The sequence below is a fragment of the Eleutherodactylus coqui genome, chromosome 12, assembly GCF_035609145.1.
Source record: "Eleutherodactylus coqui strain aEleCoq1 chromosome 12, aEleCoq1.hap1, whole genome shotgun sequence".
Taxonomy (NCBI): domain Eukaryota; kingdom Metazoa; phylum Chordata; class Amphibia; order Anura; family Eleutherodactylidae; genus Eleutherodactylus; species Eleutherodactylus coqui.
The window spans coordinates 43,363,867-43,378,368 of record NC_089848.1 but is presented as its reverse complement, the minus strand read 5'-3'; the positions used below and the strand labels follow the sequence as shown (position 1 = coordinate 43,378,368).

Sequence of the window (14,502 nt, the reverse complement as noted above, 5' to 3'; positions counted from 1 at the left end):
TCTAAAAGGAGTCTTTCCTTTTCATTTCCTGTATTATGTTGGGTGCAAACTACCGTATTTGGGACAGTGTGCTGTCCATGTTAATCCGTGGACAGCACACAGCCACATTATAGGCCTATTAGACCTTGACGTTGGGGCACATTGGTCCGCATAAAAAAACTCACGGCCTGTCCTATTCCCAACCATTTCACGATTGAAAAATAGGACATGCCAACGCATGTTAATGTGTATTATCCGTATAAATTAGACAGCACACGGACTGGTCTCCATGTTCTGTATGATGTAAGTTGTGTCTGAGTTCCCAGGTGCAAATTTGAGCTCATGGCTAGTGTGCCAAAGGCCTTACAGATGCTGGATCCCTTTTTTTTTTATCTTGCAGAGGCCTTCTTAAAGGGGTTCTGACATCAAAAAAAAAAATTGTACTCACCTTGCCTGGCCTGGCCCGATTGCCAGGCATGTCCCCTCCAGCTGGCATCTTCTGTGCCTTTAAAGCAGAGCAGGAGCGGTCAAAAAGACCACTTCCTGCTCTGGTCCGTCCGTCAGGCACTTCCGAGGTGAACGGACGGACTGCTCACAGCAAGCACGTCACAAGCAGTGCTTGCTGTGGGCGGCCCGTCCGTCCTGCTGAACTCCGGAGTGCTGCGCATGCGCAGTGGAGACGCAGCCCGTCCTGACTCCTGTCAGAGGGCACCTCTCCACTGCGCATGTGCGCGATCCCGGAGCGGCGCGGCTCGTGCAGACAGAAGAGGAGGAACAGCGCCTGCTGGGAGATGACCCCCCCGATGTCAACAACAACAGAAGAACAGGTAAGTATTATCTTTTTATGCTTTAGCAGCCATTAAGCCATGGGTTCCCTGGGTCCATTAGGCACACCAGGGAACAATGGCTGCTAAAGCATAAAAACATTATTTGTGTCAGAACCCCTTTAAGACAAGCAAGGGATCAAGCACCGATAACATCTATAGCTTTAAAGGTCTATAAACTCCTAAGGGACTAAATGCCCATTTACACGGCAAGATAAATCGGAATGAGCAGTGACGTAGTAATGGTATACCGTTTGCCTAGCATGCATTTCCACTGGATTGGTCTTTGGATCACAACCTCGCCTCTAGTCAACCCTTCTGCCACTGTTTTCCATTTGGCAAATTGTACGACTCCTGTTTACACCAAACGATGCAGCGGCAGAAGAACAGTGATTTTCAGATCTTCACAAAAGATCCGATCAGTGATAATCTAACGATTTATCACTGATCATATGCTCTCTGCAAGTGTTCACACCTAACAGCTATCGTGCAAACCACTCAATCTAATGATTACACGGTGCAAATAATTTTTTTTTCATTTTCTTAACAGAAAGTATTTGATATGTTTCTGTAAAATTAAAGCCTGCTGATTCCACTGGTAAAACTGAATAACAGCGGCCCGTCTCACTGTCAAATTATTTAACCCCTTACTGACCAAGCATTTTTTTTCGTTTACAAAAATGGTAACTCCTTTATTTATCCATCAGCGTCGCTGTATGAGGGCTTGTTGTTTGCGGGACGAGTTGTATTTTTCAATGGTGCCATTTAATGTACCATATAATGTACTGAAAAACTTTTTAAAAGTTCTAAATGGAGAAAGATGGAAAAAAAAAATTCTGCCATCCTTCAGTGCGTCTTGTTTCTACGGCCCACAAACTGCAACAAAATGATTTGATATCTTTATTCTATGGGTCAGTACGATTACTATGATACCAAACCTATGTACCGTAGTTTTTTTTTTTTGCTGCACTACTTTTATTTTTTTTTAAAGACATTTCATTTTTTTAAACTATTTTCTGCCGCCCTCTTCTGCGTGCAATGACTTTTTTATTTTTCCGTCCACATAGTTGTATGAGGGCTCATTTCCTGTGGGATGTCCTGTAGTTTGGGTCAGTGCCATTTTAGAATACATACGACTTTTTGATCACTTTTTATCGCGTTTTTTTCTTGGAGACAGAATGACCAAAAAAGCGCACTTCTGGTGTTCTTATTTTTTTTTCGGACGACGTTTATCGTGTGGGGTAAATAGTGCATTACTTTGATAGATCGTACTTTTACGAACGCAGCGATACAAAACATGTATTTTTGTTTTATGATTGATTCTTTTATTTAGTCTAACCCATGACCTGTAAAACACAGCTCATTAGTTACACCTTACTGGTGGATGATCTGCAGTGTTTCCGCCACGTGGACACATACCCTATATGTTACATAAACCTACCCTTATATCGTTCAGTCAGCACGTGATGTGTAACAGTGATTGCCAAATAGTAGCCCAATCACTTTATTCTTTTTATTAAGCAAGGTTAATGGCGAGCCGACTGGATTCATTGTATGGGTATATTTCCAGAAAATACAATACAACGGCAATTGGATTACATTATTCCCCATAACTTGAAAACCTTACGTGGCACTAAGGTTACTATAAGCTGCCAATCTGCTTATCTGTTACAAAAAATTGTGTTGCACAGTGTTATTTGTGCATTTATGGATTCACAGTTAGGGCAAAAACACATGGGCGCATGCGCTAATACACTCGCCGCTTTGTGAAGGCCAGCTTTCGTCCTACACTGCAATGTCAGGCGTATGCGGACTGAGCGCTGTGACCTATTACTGCAGCCCCGAGAGCCTTTGCTGTGCGCCCCTGTCCCCTTCTCCCGGTGAGCCTATCCTGCAGTACAGCGCTGCTTGCCGGGGCTCAGACTGTGAACAAGCTAAAGCACATTTGTTTCACTAATTGCTTCTTTTGTGGTGAAGTAAAAATCATCATTTTCGGCAGCACATCTCTCCGTGTAAAAGGTGAGTGTGTTGCCATCAGCAATGAGACTATATAGGGAATGAACGATCTTCTGAATAATCGTTCATCCCCCATGCAGTATAACTCGGCTTCGGTGAAGGCCAACTAAACTAGTACTGATCTCACTAAGCAGCACTTGTCATTGGGACTATATTGGTGAGTATGAAGAGACCCTAACAACACTTTTGCTAGCAGCACTGTTGCAGCCGTTCGGAGGTTCCCACCTTGCTTTCAGGCCAGATCAGGGTTTAGCAGTATTCCTACCTCTCCTGGAACTGAGGGGTGTGGTGGTTGCAAGAGTAATGTCAGTCCTCACCTGGTGCTGAGTAGCTCTGCTCCTATTTAAGCAGTGCTAGTATTGACTCCTGTGCTGGTCAATGCTTCAGTTGCCGCTGGATAGCTGCTGAGGAATACATCCTGGTTGAAGCTCCTCCATGCTAGCTAAGTTCCTATTTCTGTTCTGTTTTGTTTTCTGTTTCCCTTTCTTTTGGTTCTAGGGCTCCCTGATAGGGACTTGCCAGTGGCCCAGGCACGCGTGCGGGTCCGCACCTGTCGGAGCGATCGGCCCGCCGAGTAGGCAGGGCCCCCTCCTGGGTTAGGGGTTTATAGGGAGAGGATTTCCCGTAGTTTTATGTTTCCTTTGCACAGTTGTGCCTTTTCGTTTGTTTTGGATATTGCATGTCCGGTTGGACGCAACAAGCACCTTCATTTCACAGGCTTTTCATTCATTTTGAAGCACATACAGTTAAATGTCATGGCTAGATCACAAATACTAAGATACATGAGGAACATTGGGCTTCCCAGGAGCACCCACACAGTTATGAGTCATGCAGCTTGCACCCCATGTTGACAATGTGCAGTCAGCTAATCTGCCATTTTTCATCCATCTCGCTTTTATATCATGATTTGGTATCCTGATATCCGGCTTTATGTTAACATGCTGCGCTTCCAAATCAGCAAGCCACACACAAGAGACTTTATAACAATTAGTTATCTCCCATAGTTATTGTCTCTCTGATATGCATATGGACAAGAAGAGGTTTTTTTCCCTTGTACCAGTTGAACTTTCCAAAAATAGATACATATAATATAATATAATACACATTTATCATTACAATTTAGCATCTCTAAGTTCTAATGCAAAAAATAAGCAGAACATTTTGCTAATATTAACCCCTTAGCGACAGCCAATACACCTTTGTACTGACCTCTCTAATGAGCTTTTAACCTGCACATACATATTTTTAAGGCAGTGACTTAGCTGATTACTGACAGCCAGGCTCCTGCTCTAACAGCCAGATGCGGAGAAACCTCAGATCCTGGCAGTTTAACCCCTTACATGCCACAATGAATAGCAACCACAGCATTTAAGCAGATGATTGTTGGAGGAGGATCCTTCTGTCACCATTCGGCAACCTGCAGTGTGATTGCAAGGTACCAATGGCAGCAGGTAGCCTAACAAAGCTTTCATGTCTGACATGTAGCTCAGCCCATTAGACTCAGCCAGAGACCAGGTCTTAGAGTTTGCTGTAATAGGTTTAGCAGAATGCACTACTTACGTAATGCAGTGTATTATTCTAGCAATTGAACAATTCAATCTTCAAGTCCCCTCAGGGACTAAAAATAGTGTAAATACAGTTCAATAGAGTTTAACTTCAGGGAAAAAATCCAGTTTAAAAGAATATGCATTTTACCCACAAAACCCTTTTTAAATGGATAAAATATTTTAAAAAATGTAAAAAAAAAACAACACATAATAGGTATTACTGCATTTGTAATGATCCAGGCAATGAATATATTTTATTTATTGCACATGTATGCCATAAAAATAATTAAAAAAAACAAAAAAAACTAATGGTAGAATTGCTTTTATTCTTTTGTTTGGCTCCAAAAAACACAATAGAAACCAATCCAAAAGTCACATGTACCTCGAAATGATACCAATAGAAACTACAACTCTTCCTGCAATAAACAAGGACCTCGCAGAGCTCCGATACCAGAATAGTAACAATGCTCTGGATTGCTGAATGCAGCGATGCAAATTCAGTTGTAGTTTTTAAATGTGTTTTTATGGTGCAAAAACAAATCCTCATAAACTTGGTATCGCCATAATCATGCTGATCCGATAAGAAAGTTATCATGTTATTTTTACCAAATGCTGAACGCTGTAAAAACAAAACCCAAAACTAATGGTGGAATTTCTGAGGTGTTTTTCCTCCTCCCCTCCCCAAAAATGTAATAAAAGTTCCTCTATGTACTTCAGAGTGGAGCCATAAAAAAATACAACTTGTCTCAAAAAAATACAGCTATATCAACAAGTTATGGCTCTTGCAATGCAACGGGAACAATCTCTTAGTCCATAAAGCAAAGAATAGTCTCTTCATTAAGGTGTTAGGGGTTGTCTCATCATAGACATCCCTTTTTGGACTGCAACCACTGGCAGCATCAATAAACAGTTAATTTTCTTGGGGAAACCTTCTCTGGCCAGAAATTTCCCCATCAAGGGCTGCTGCAGGAAAAATGTATGGTAGTATAACAGGTATTAGTGTAGTATGTCTCCACTGGAAGACATATGGGTTGGTCAGACTCACCTACAGTTAACGTCCAGGTCACGCCCCAAGCTGGAAAAAGCTCCTGATTGGCGGAGACATACTACACTAGTATCATTCAGTACTACCGTAGTAGGCGGCACCCAGCTCTGGCATTACTGCAGCCAGGCAGCTCCCTTCGGTCACTCTTCCCGAGCAACTGGAGCCGGAACCGGAGGGCTGACACTCTGGCACCGGTCGGGATACGGAGGGGTGACACTCAGCTCTGGCATTACTGCAGCCAGGAAACTCCCTCTGGACATTCCACCTGACCAGTGCTGTACTGGAGGGCTGACACTCTGGCATCGGTCGGTATGCGGAGGGCTGACACTTCGGCATCACTCAGGATAAGGAGGTGGACTGGGAACCGCCTACTAGTACTGAGCTGTACTAAGTAGTATGCTGTAGTATACTAAGCTGTAGTGTGTCTCCGCCAATCAGAAGCTTTTGCCAGCTTGGGGTGTGACCTGGGCGTTGCCTGTACGTGAGCTTGGCCAACCCTTACTTCCGGTGGAGACATACTACACTAATACCAGTATAACATGGTAGCTATTCAAATGAATGGCTGTCCATATGTTCAATGGATGACTCAACTCTGTTGATGCAATAGTAGGGCAAGGTTTTTTTTATGCGTTTTTACCTAACTAAAATCTAGAGGGTTACAGTTTTATCACTCCATGAAAAATACAAATTTCTCCATTCCAGGCAAATCCTAAAACAACTTGCTTAAAATGTCAATGTATAAAGTGAACCCGTGATCTTGTACTTGCAGGCATCATGTTATGCAGCGGGAGGAACTGAGCAGATTGATGTATAGTTGTAGCAGAAAAAAATTCTGTATAATTTGTAATTTATTGACTTAAATCTATAATTTCCATGAGTGTATAAAACCCGGTGGGTGTCTCACTGAAAGGCTGACAGGTTTTCCTGTGAGAGGGAACATTTGGTTTAGAAAAAGGGCAGCTGAGGTACGACCTAATAACTAATATATATATATATATATATATTTTATCTATTATATATATATATATATATGTATACACACACACACATATATATATATATAATATATATCAGGGGACAATACAGAGATCTCCCATCATCTATTTATACCCAGGACTGTGACTGTAACAAGGGGGCGCCCTCTACATCTAGAGGAAATAAGGTCTCTACACCGATATAGAAGGGGGTTCTTTACTGTAAGAGCAGCAAAACTATGGAACTCTCTGCCTGAGGATGTGGTGATGGTGAACTCACTAATACAGTACAAGAGAGATCTGGACGCCTTTTTGAGCAAGACGATATTATATGTTACATCACTGATTACTTCAGAACGTTCAGTGATCCAGGGATTATTCTGATTGCCAGACTGGAGATGGAAATACATTTTTTGCCTTTAACCCCTTAAGGACATGGCCTATTTTTAGTCATAAGGATGCAACGATTTGGGGGGGATTTTCATCTCCACTCTTATTTTTCCGTCGACGCGGCCGTATAAGGCCTTGTTTTTTGCGTGGCGAACTGTAGTTTTTATTGGTACCATTTTTGGGTACATAGGCTATATTGTAAAACTTTTATTTTTTTTATGATAGCAGGGAGAGAAAACACATCAATTCTGCCATTGTTTTTTGTACAGAGTTAACCATGCAGCATAAATGACACAATATATTTTTTCTGCGGGTCGGTACGCTTACAACATTACCAAAAATTTTTTTTTTTTTTCTTTTTAGGTTTTTCCACTTTTCCGCAATACAGACCCTTTTTCTGTAAATTATTTTAATTTTCTAAATGGCTGAATTCTAAGTCCTGTAACTTTTTTATTTTTCCACGGATGGAGCTCTGCGAGGGCTTGTTTCTTGTGTGACGAACTGTGGTTTTTGTGGGTGCCATTTTGGGGTACCTATGACTTTGTTGATCACTTTCATTGCATTTTTGGGAGGCAAAATGAAAAAATAAGCATCATGCCTCAGTTTTTTAGTTGTTTTTTCTTTACAATTTTTGCCATGCAGAATAAAAAAGTGTGTTCAATTTGTTGTATGAGTTTTTATGGATACAAAGATACCAAATATGTGGGATTTTTATTTTTTTCTTACTAATAGGGGAAAAAGCGCCCCAAAAGGTTTGTCTTTTACATTTTTTTTTCTTTTTTTTACTATTTTTAACTTCTATTTACACGTTTTATATCCCTGTTGGGGATTTGTACCATGGCTGCTATGATCGATATGATAAAGCATTGCAGGACTTCTGTCCTGGCAATGGCAAAGCAGGACGCCTGTATCTGCAATTACATCAGGGGGGCCGATGATGTCACAGAGGGAGCACCCTCCCTCTGTGAGCCCTTTACATGCAGCAAGCTACATAGATTGTGGCATGTAAGGGGTTAACAGTGGGGGTCGCTATCTCAATGCACCCCTACTGTTACAGTGGGAGGCCGGCTATCGGTAGCAGCCGTCTCACACTGCCAGATAGTGTGGTATCTCTTTTGATCTCGCGCTATCCACAGGGCGTAAGTATATGCCTTGTTGCACTAAGTACCCCGCTGCCAGGATGTACAGTTACGCCCTGTGGCGGGAAAGGGTTAAATGAGGAAAATTGGCTTCTACCTCATTGGAGGTTTTTTTTGCCTTCCTCTGGATCAACATTGGGGGGTAATAGGATTTACTGAATGGACATATATCTTTTTTCAGCCTACTATGTTGCTATGTTGCTATGCAAGACAATGAGACAATGACATCTAAATCCGTTGTATGGGAAATGCATGTCTTTCAGCATAATGACAACAGGATTATAGTGACCTGGAATCCGGCACCCGCTGAAAAGTCTGTAAAGGTGTTTGCTCAATCAAGCAAATAATCCTAAATCAGAGATTGGATATTGAAAAACATTCAACACAGCATGAAAGCACAGCTAACATAATATTATACATATAGACATAGTAAATGTGACCTTCAAGTCCTGACTCCTTCTGAAACTAGCTGTAGGGGGTGCAGAGGTAAGAGTTGCACCCAGACCTTGGTGTATGAGGGAACCCAAAGACTTCTCTATGATATAAGATAATTGCCCCTGGCAGGTTGGGGGTCCGGTTGCAGGTTTTTCATCAAGGTCCAAAAGAAAAACAACTGAGGAGCAAAACATGGGCATATGTCATCGGCGTATTATATGTCTATTTTCCACGTGTGTAATATACGGCTCTAAAAGCACCTTGATTCTTATTGGGTCACTCACAACTGCACTTTTATCATGCATGTGAAAGAAAACGCAGCAGGTCCTATTTTGGTGCATTTTACGTGCGTAATATGCACCAATATAGGCTCTGGGGATTTAATAGGCACAGCACATATTCATGTACATGCATATTTGCTATGTATTGCATATTTTACACACATGAAAAATACGTGAATATGGGCTCCTTCATACGCGCATATGTGCAAATGTGCACTCTTCAGCACAGTATATTTGCACTATGAACTAGGTCGATTTGCGTGCGTGTCTGTGCATTGTACTGTACTCTTTCTGTGCGCAAGGCATGGTGGGACACAACCACGCCCTGATTAAAATATTTAATTTGTCTAATGAGGTCCAGAAGTGCTCTTTTTTCAGTGGAATTGCGCAATGTTTCATGCATCCCCTTACGTATTCTGTACGCATTTGGGCACCCTCATAGACTTCTATGGGGATCCTTGGTGCGCAAATGTGCACAAAAGTAGAGCATGATGTTTTTTTTGTGTGCTTAGGATGTGAATGCAAAATACGGAAATGTGTACCAACCCATTGGATTCTTTTCTCTGCATACTGGGTGGGTAAATTTTGCGCATGCAAATACGCCCATGTGAAGCCGCCCTAATACGCGGACACATGCGCCTGTGTGAGCGACACCTGAGCAAAAAAATTATTTCTTTCGTTTCTGAACTGATTATTGAAATTTGCATTAGTCGGCACATTAGTGCTAAACGGAAGTCCTAAGGAATGGAAGGATATTGCTAAGTGCTTTGTGTAAAGAGTCTGTAATGTACGCAATATATCCAACGTACGACCAGCTGATGAGCCTCGCAGCGTAATGGCATGAATTCTGCTGAAAAATCGGCCTGAAATCCCCATTTCTGATTTGCAGCTATTTTAGTGAACTGTAACAATTCCGATGACGGATAACCGATTCCACAGCAGGAAAATGGAATAGTTAATTAGAATCCGGAGACATCAAGTGTAAGAAAACACACATTTCCCCAACCAGAGATTAAAACATCAAGGCAAAAGTGCAATAGCTTTATGAAATGCTGCTGTAATAGCCCTGTGCAGCAGCGGCGCCGCCAGCAGAGCCGGAATCTACTTGTAATGTGTAATAAACCCTTTACTCTGCGGACACTAATATGGACACTTTATCAATTGTTTGGAAGGCGCCGGGGTATGAGTAGAATGGCATTCTAGGAGAAGGAGGTGAGGCTTCCTGGTCGTTACAGTCAGGGGGAAGCCACCATAGAATGACAGCTTGGTGATGAAGGAGACGTAAAAGCGTTGTATCAAGTACATGTTCCTGGTAAGTAATATATTTGGGGATGTGAGAATGCAGAATTTGTGTACCCCATTGCATTGGAACAACATTGTCCGTGGGCTGGCTATGGGCGCAGTGCTAAATACAGAGAGAGTTGCGCAGGGGACTGCTGTCCGGGGAGCCTGGCACATCAGAGACATCATACCTCATATATTTCATACCAGTTTAGGTGGCCTGAGTCTAGTGGAGTGGCTGCTTATACCCACCCATGAAGAAAGCTACCACCGCTGCGCACGCTCTAGGGCTGGGCAGTCCAGCCTTGTTGTAAGAGAGGGATGTCTAGTTGTGGCCATCCGGCCAGTTCCTGCAAGTATTAAAGACCAAATTGCAAGACTGCAGGTTTCTGTCCACTTCCATGTGTAATGCTGAGTCCTGTCGAGAACCCATTTAGCGCCTTCTAACAGCCCAATCTGTATAATATAGTTCTCATTCTGTATACATAAAAGGATATATAGTCCTGTAGATCCTCCATATTTGCAGAGGATAAGTGGAAAGTATCCAAGGATTTAAAGTTTTCCATATACATAGTGATTTATCTAATTTCTGAACATTAAATTATAAGGTGCAGTCAGCTGAATGTCCATAAATGTAACAGTTACTAATTACAATGTAACAATGTCCTTTAGGTTCCTTTTACATGGGACGACTGTTGGATGTTTCCGCGCCCGACAGTTGTCCCAGCGATAATCCCCCATGTACTATCACACAGGAGGCAGGATTGCTCAGTGTATGGAGCAGGAGCGGGTCGGAGATCGCTGCAACCATCCATCTCCATCCACAGTAAACAGGCAGTCCTTCATAGACCAACAACTGCCTGTTAATACGGTCCAATTGTCGTTTGATATCTATGCCTGCAGAAACTGAACAACAAACAAATTCCCATTCGTCGTTTAGTCGCCGCAGACAATTAAGTCGGATTCACAAGAGTGTATGCATATTTGCACGCACATGAGGGTAGCGTTTTTGCGGAACAGATTAGGCTTTTGCGTGTGCATTGGAGTATTTTACTGCACTTTTTCTGCACGCAAGGGCATGTGCATTTGCGCCAATAGCATTTCTATTGGCTAATTAGGGCTTAAACAGACGGGCGTGGTTTAGACCCGATATGCAGTTGATATGCAGGATGAAATGAAACCATTGATTTCAATGGTTTGTTTCCACTATCGGATTCTCGCACATTGATACTACGTTCGAGAAAGAGAAGACAGGAACTATTTTCTCACTTTTGTTTTTCAAACTCACGTCCAGTAGCGCGGAATCCGAAAAAAACCCCAAATCCCGGTTTATGCTTTAACATACTCCATAGTGATGAGCATATTAGCACATGCCCCCATGTGTTTTTGCCTAAGTCTAATGAGTTTCAAATGTGTTCTTTTTCCTGCGCAGTTCTGCAGTATTTCACGCATCTCCTAGCGTATTTTGCACGCATTTGCACATCCCCATTGACCTGTAAGGAGACTTTTGTTGCGCAAATACACAGGAAAATAGTGCATGCTGCAGGGTTATTTTTGCGTGACCGAAATGCGTAGAAAATACATGAATGTAACCCAACCCATTGAAATCAATGGGTTATATTCTCTGCATATTGCATGTGCAACTGCTGCTTGCACAAATATGCACGCAATTACACCCGTGTGAATCTGGCCTTACACTGAACAATTATCGTTCAGATTTCCGTGACCCAGCGAGAATCTAGACGATTATCGCTCAGTGTAAAAGAACCCTTAGTATTTGGGTATAAGTCTGCTCGTACATTACCAAACTGGACAGCTGACTGATGAACAACTCGTCATTTGTTGGTTTTCTGTTATACGGTAGTTTGAGATGACGGCGCCATTTATTAACATGACAACAGACCTCATACCGTAGTCCTGTGACTCGTTGGTATGAATGAATATTGTGGCAGTAATTGTGGCACATGCTCACTGGCACGGATCTTTCGTTTCATTTCTCAAATTTCTCTGATATGACAAGAATTGCTCCCGGGCAGTTGAGTTTTTGACCAACTCTTGCCTCAGTCTTTCAGATGACTTAGCCCCTATTGGTTTAAGACTCTACATGGACATTGCTAGAAAGAACAATCAATACCTGGTTTACAACCAATCGATACAATTCTCAATAATACATAAACATTTCAGTTGATTGGATGTATCCGCACAATAAGTGCAATCCTTATCATTAGGAGGCTTCTTATTGGTCGTGTCAATGCATATAAGGGCTAAACTAACAAGCTATAGGGGAAACCATTTACAAGCCTTATATATACAGTAGTCATGTAATAATTAGTTCTTACCGTTCCTTGCAGCTCAGTGGATAATCAGGCTGGACAATGATAGAGAGCTGCAGCTCGGTCGGCTGCAGAGAGGAAATACACTATTCCCAATGCTCTGAGCAGAAGCTAAGAAGTAAGGCAGCAAGGATGTAGTGAGCAGTGTGGGAATGAATGGGTGCAGATATAGCATTGTGTTCCACAGATAGGGCTGCTATGTTAACCACACCTCCAGCCGGGGAGTATCCAAGGCATTCACAAAGAGGCAAAGGGGGCGACTAATTCCACAGCAGGTAGGCAGAGCGAGCCTGGCTCTTATACACATTCCTCAGCAACACTGCCCATATGTGAAAATACCAGATGGGACAGATACAAAATGAAGCAGATATTCAAATCTGTACAATTAAGAAATTAATGTTTTTTTTTGTAAACTTGTTTTATTGAATAATAACATATTCTACTAATATAAGCAATTATAGTTACAATGTATTACATTTACAATAAGTGTAATACCTTGTTTCCCCAAAAGTAAGACCTACCTTGAAATAAACACTACCCAAATTTTTCTGAATTTTCATGGAGGCTTAAAATATGAGCCTTATCCCAAAAATAAGCCCTAGCTGCATTACAAAAAGGAATACATTACCTAGCAGGCTCAATCCAGGTCCCTCCTGCTGCTCTCTGGAGCTCCGACGCAGTTGTTACAGTCTTCGGACGCTCAAAGAAGATCACTTACTGGTTATGGGATTCATAAATCCCACCTACAGGACGCAATCGCTCTGATTGGTTGCTTGAGAACCAATCAGAGTCATTGCTTTCTGGAGGCGGGATTTATAAATTCCGTAACCAGGAAGTGATCTGTGGGCACCCGAGGACTGCAAGAAGTGCGTCGGAGCTCCTGAGAGCAGCAGGAGGGACCTGGACTGAGTCTGCTAGGTAAGTATAATAAGACATGCCCTAAAAATAAGATCTAGCGCCTCTTTTGGGAGAAAAATTAATATAAGACAGGGTATTATTTTCGGTGAAAATGGAACAAGATTATAGAGTAATATATGACAGACATAAGACGGGGTTCACATCTGCAATGGACCTCTAGCTGAAGGTTCCATCACAAATCCGGCACTGCATGCAGCATTTTTTCTTCCGTCCAAAAGCCGTGCAGTTGGGCAGAAAGTGGCTAAAACCCATTATAGTCAATGAACTCCCAGTAATCTAATATTCAGACTATAGGTACGTCCGAAAATCGCGTGAACAAGAGGCAGCCATGACCAAGTTGTGGCTGCAACTCCCGTTTTAACGCCAATTCAGACGTCTGAGTGCGGTGGTTTTATGCCGCACCTGGAATACCGCCGGGCAGGGGGAGACAGTTAACTCTGCTAAACTGCCTCCTCTTTGCGCCCCCTAGCCGGCTATCGGCAAGGAAAGGGGACGGTATGGGGTGGCAGCTAGTGTGCTAAACTCCCGCCCCCTGTCGACTGCCAGCAATGGGAGGGAGCGAGATGGAGTGGGAGCTTAGCACACTAGCTTCCACCCCATTCCACCCCATCTCATTGCAGACAGCCAGCAAGGGGCGGAGAGGAAGTAGGAATCGGGTGGGAGTTTAGCAGACATGCTGCTAAACTCCCTCCCACTTCCCTTTTCCGGAAGCTCTCATAGGAGTCTATGGGAGCCACCGCCGTATTCCATCCAGAAGATAGTTCCGGCCAAAATGCACATCATATGCGCTATCTTTGCTGGCTGGACTTTTTTACGCATCGGGAATGCGCCCATCTGAACTGATGCTTTGGAAACCAATGCATGAGATGGGTAGCGTATATTGGCCGGCCGTGAAAACGTGGCTGATTTACGCTTATGTTAAAGAGCCCTAATACTGTAATGGTCAATATGGCTCATAATGGAAGCTTAAAATGTTCCCCTTGACTTGTTAGAGGGTCACAAATCAGGAAGAAGATACACACAGACACATATGGTGCCTGTTTAAAGGGCAATTACTTATGGTGTTTATGTCCACTATGGTCCGTCATATTAGAGGCTGATGATGAACTTTTAAGACTTGTCAGATGCAGCCAATAAGGAACAGTTTTGTGATTTGTAAAGATGTCTTTCAGTTATAATCAAGGATCTCTTTTGTCATAGCTGCAAGAAATTCTGTTAATGGAGTATTTCCATCTTAGGAATCCTATTTCAATGTGTTCAAAATCGCAAAACATTGCACTCACCCATAAGATCTTTCTGGTTGTTTGTTGCTTGCTGCCAGGGAAGCAGACCACCTCTTC

General features: G+C 42.6%; 1 protein-coding gene across 2 annotated transcripts in view; it reads right to left on the bottom strand.

Moving 5' to 3' along the window:
- The window catches only part of ENTPD3 (ectonucleoside triphosphate diphosphohydrolase 3), a 49,740-nt gene extending 37,416 nt beyond the window's left edge, over positions 1–12,324 (bottom strand). For both annotated transcript variants that reach the window (XM_066585060.1, XM_066585061.1), the window contains exon 1: positions 12,251–12,324. The gene's annotated coding sequence lies outside the window, so the exon portion shown is untranslated. The remainder of the gene's footprint in view (positions 1–12,250) is intronic.
- Positions 12,325–14,502: the final 2,178 nt, after the last annotated feature.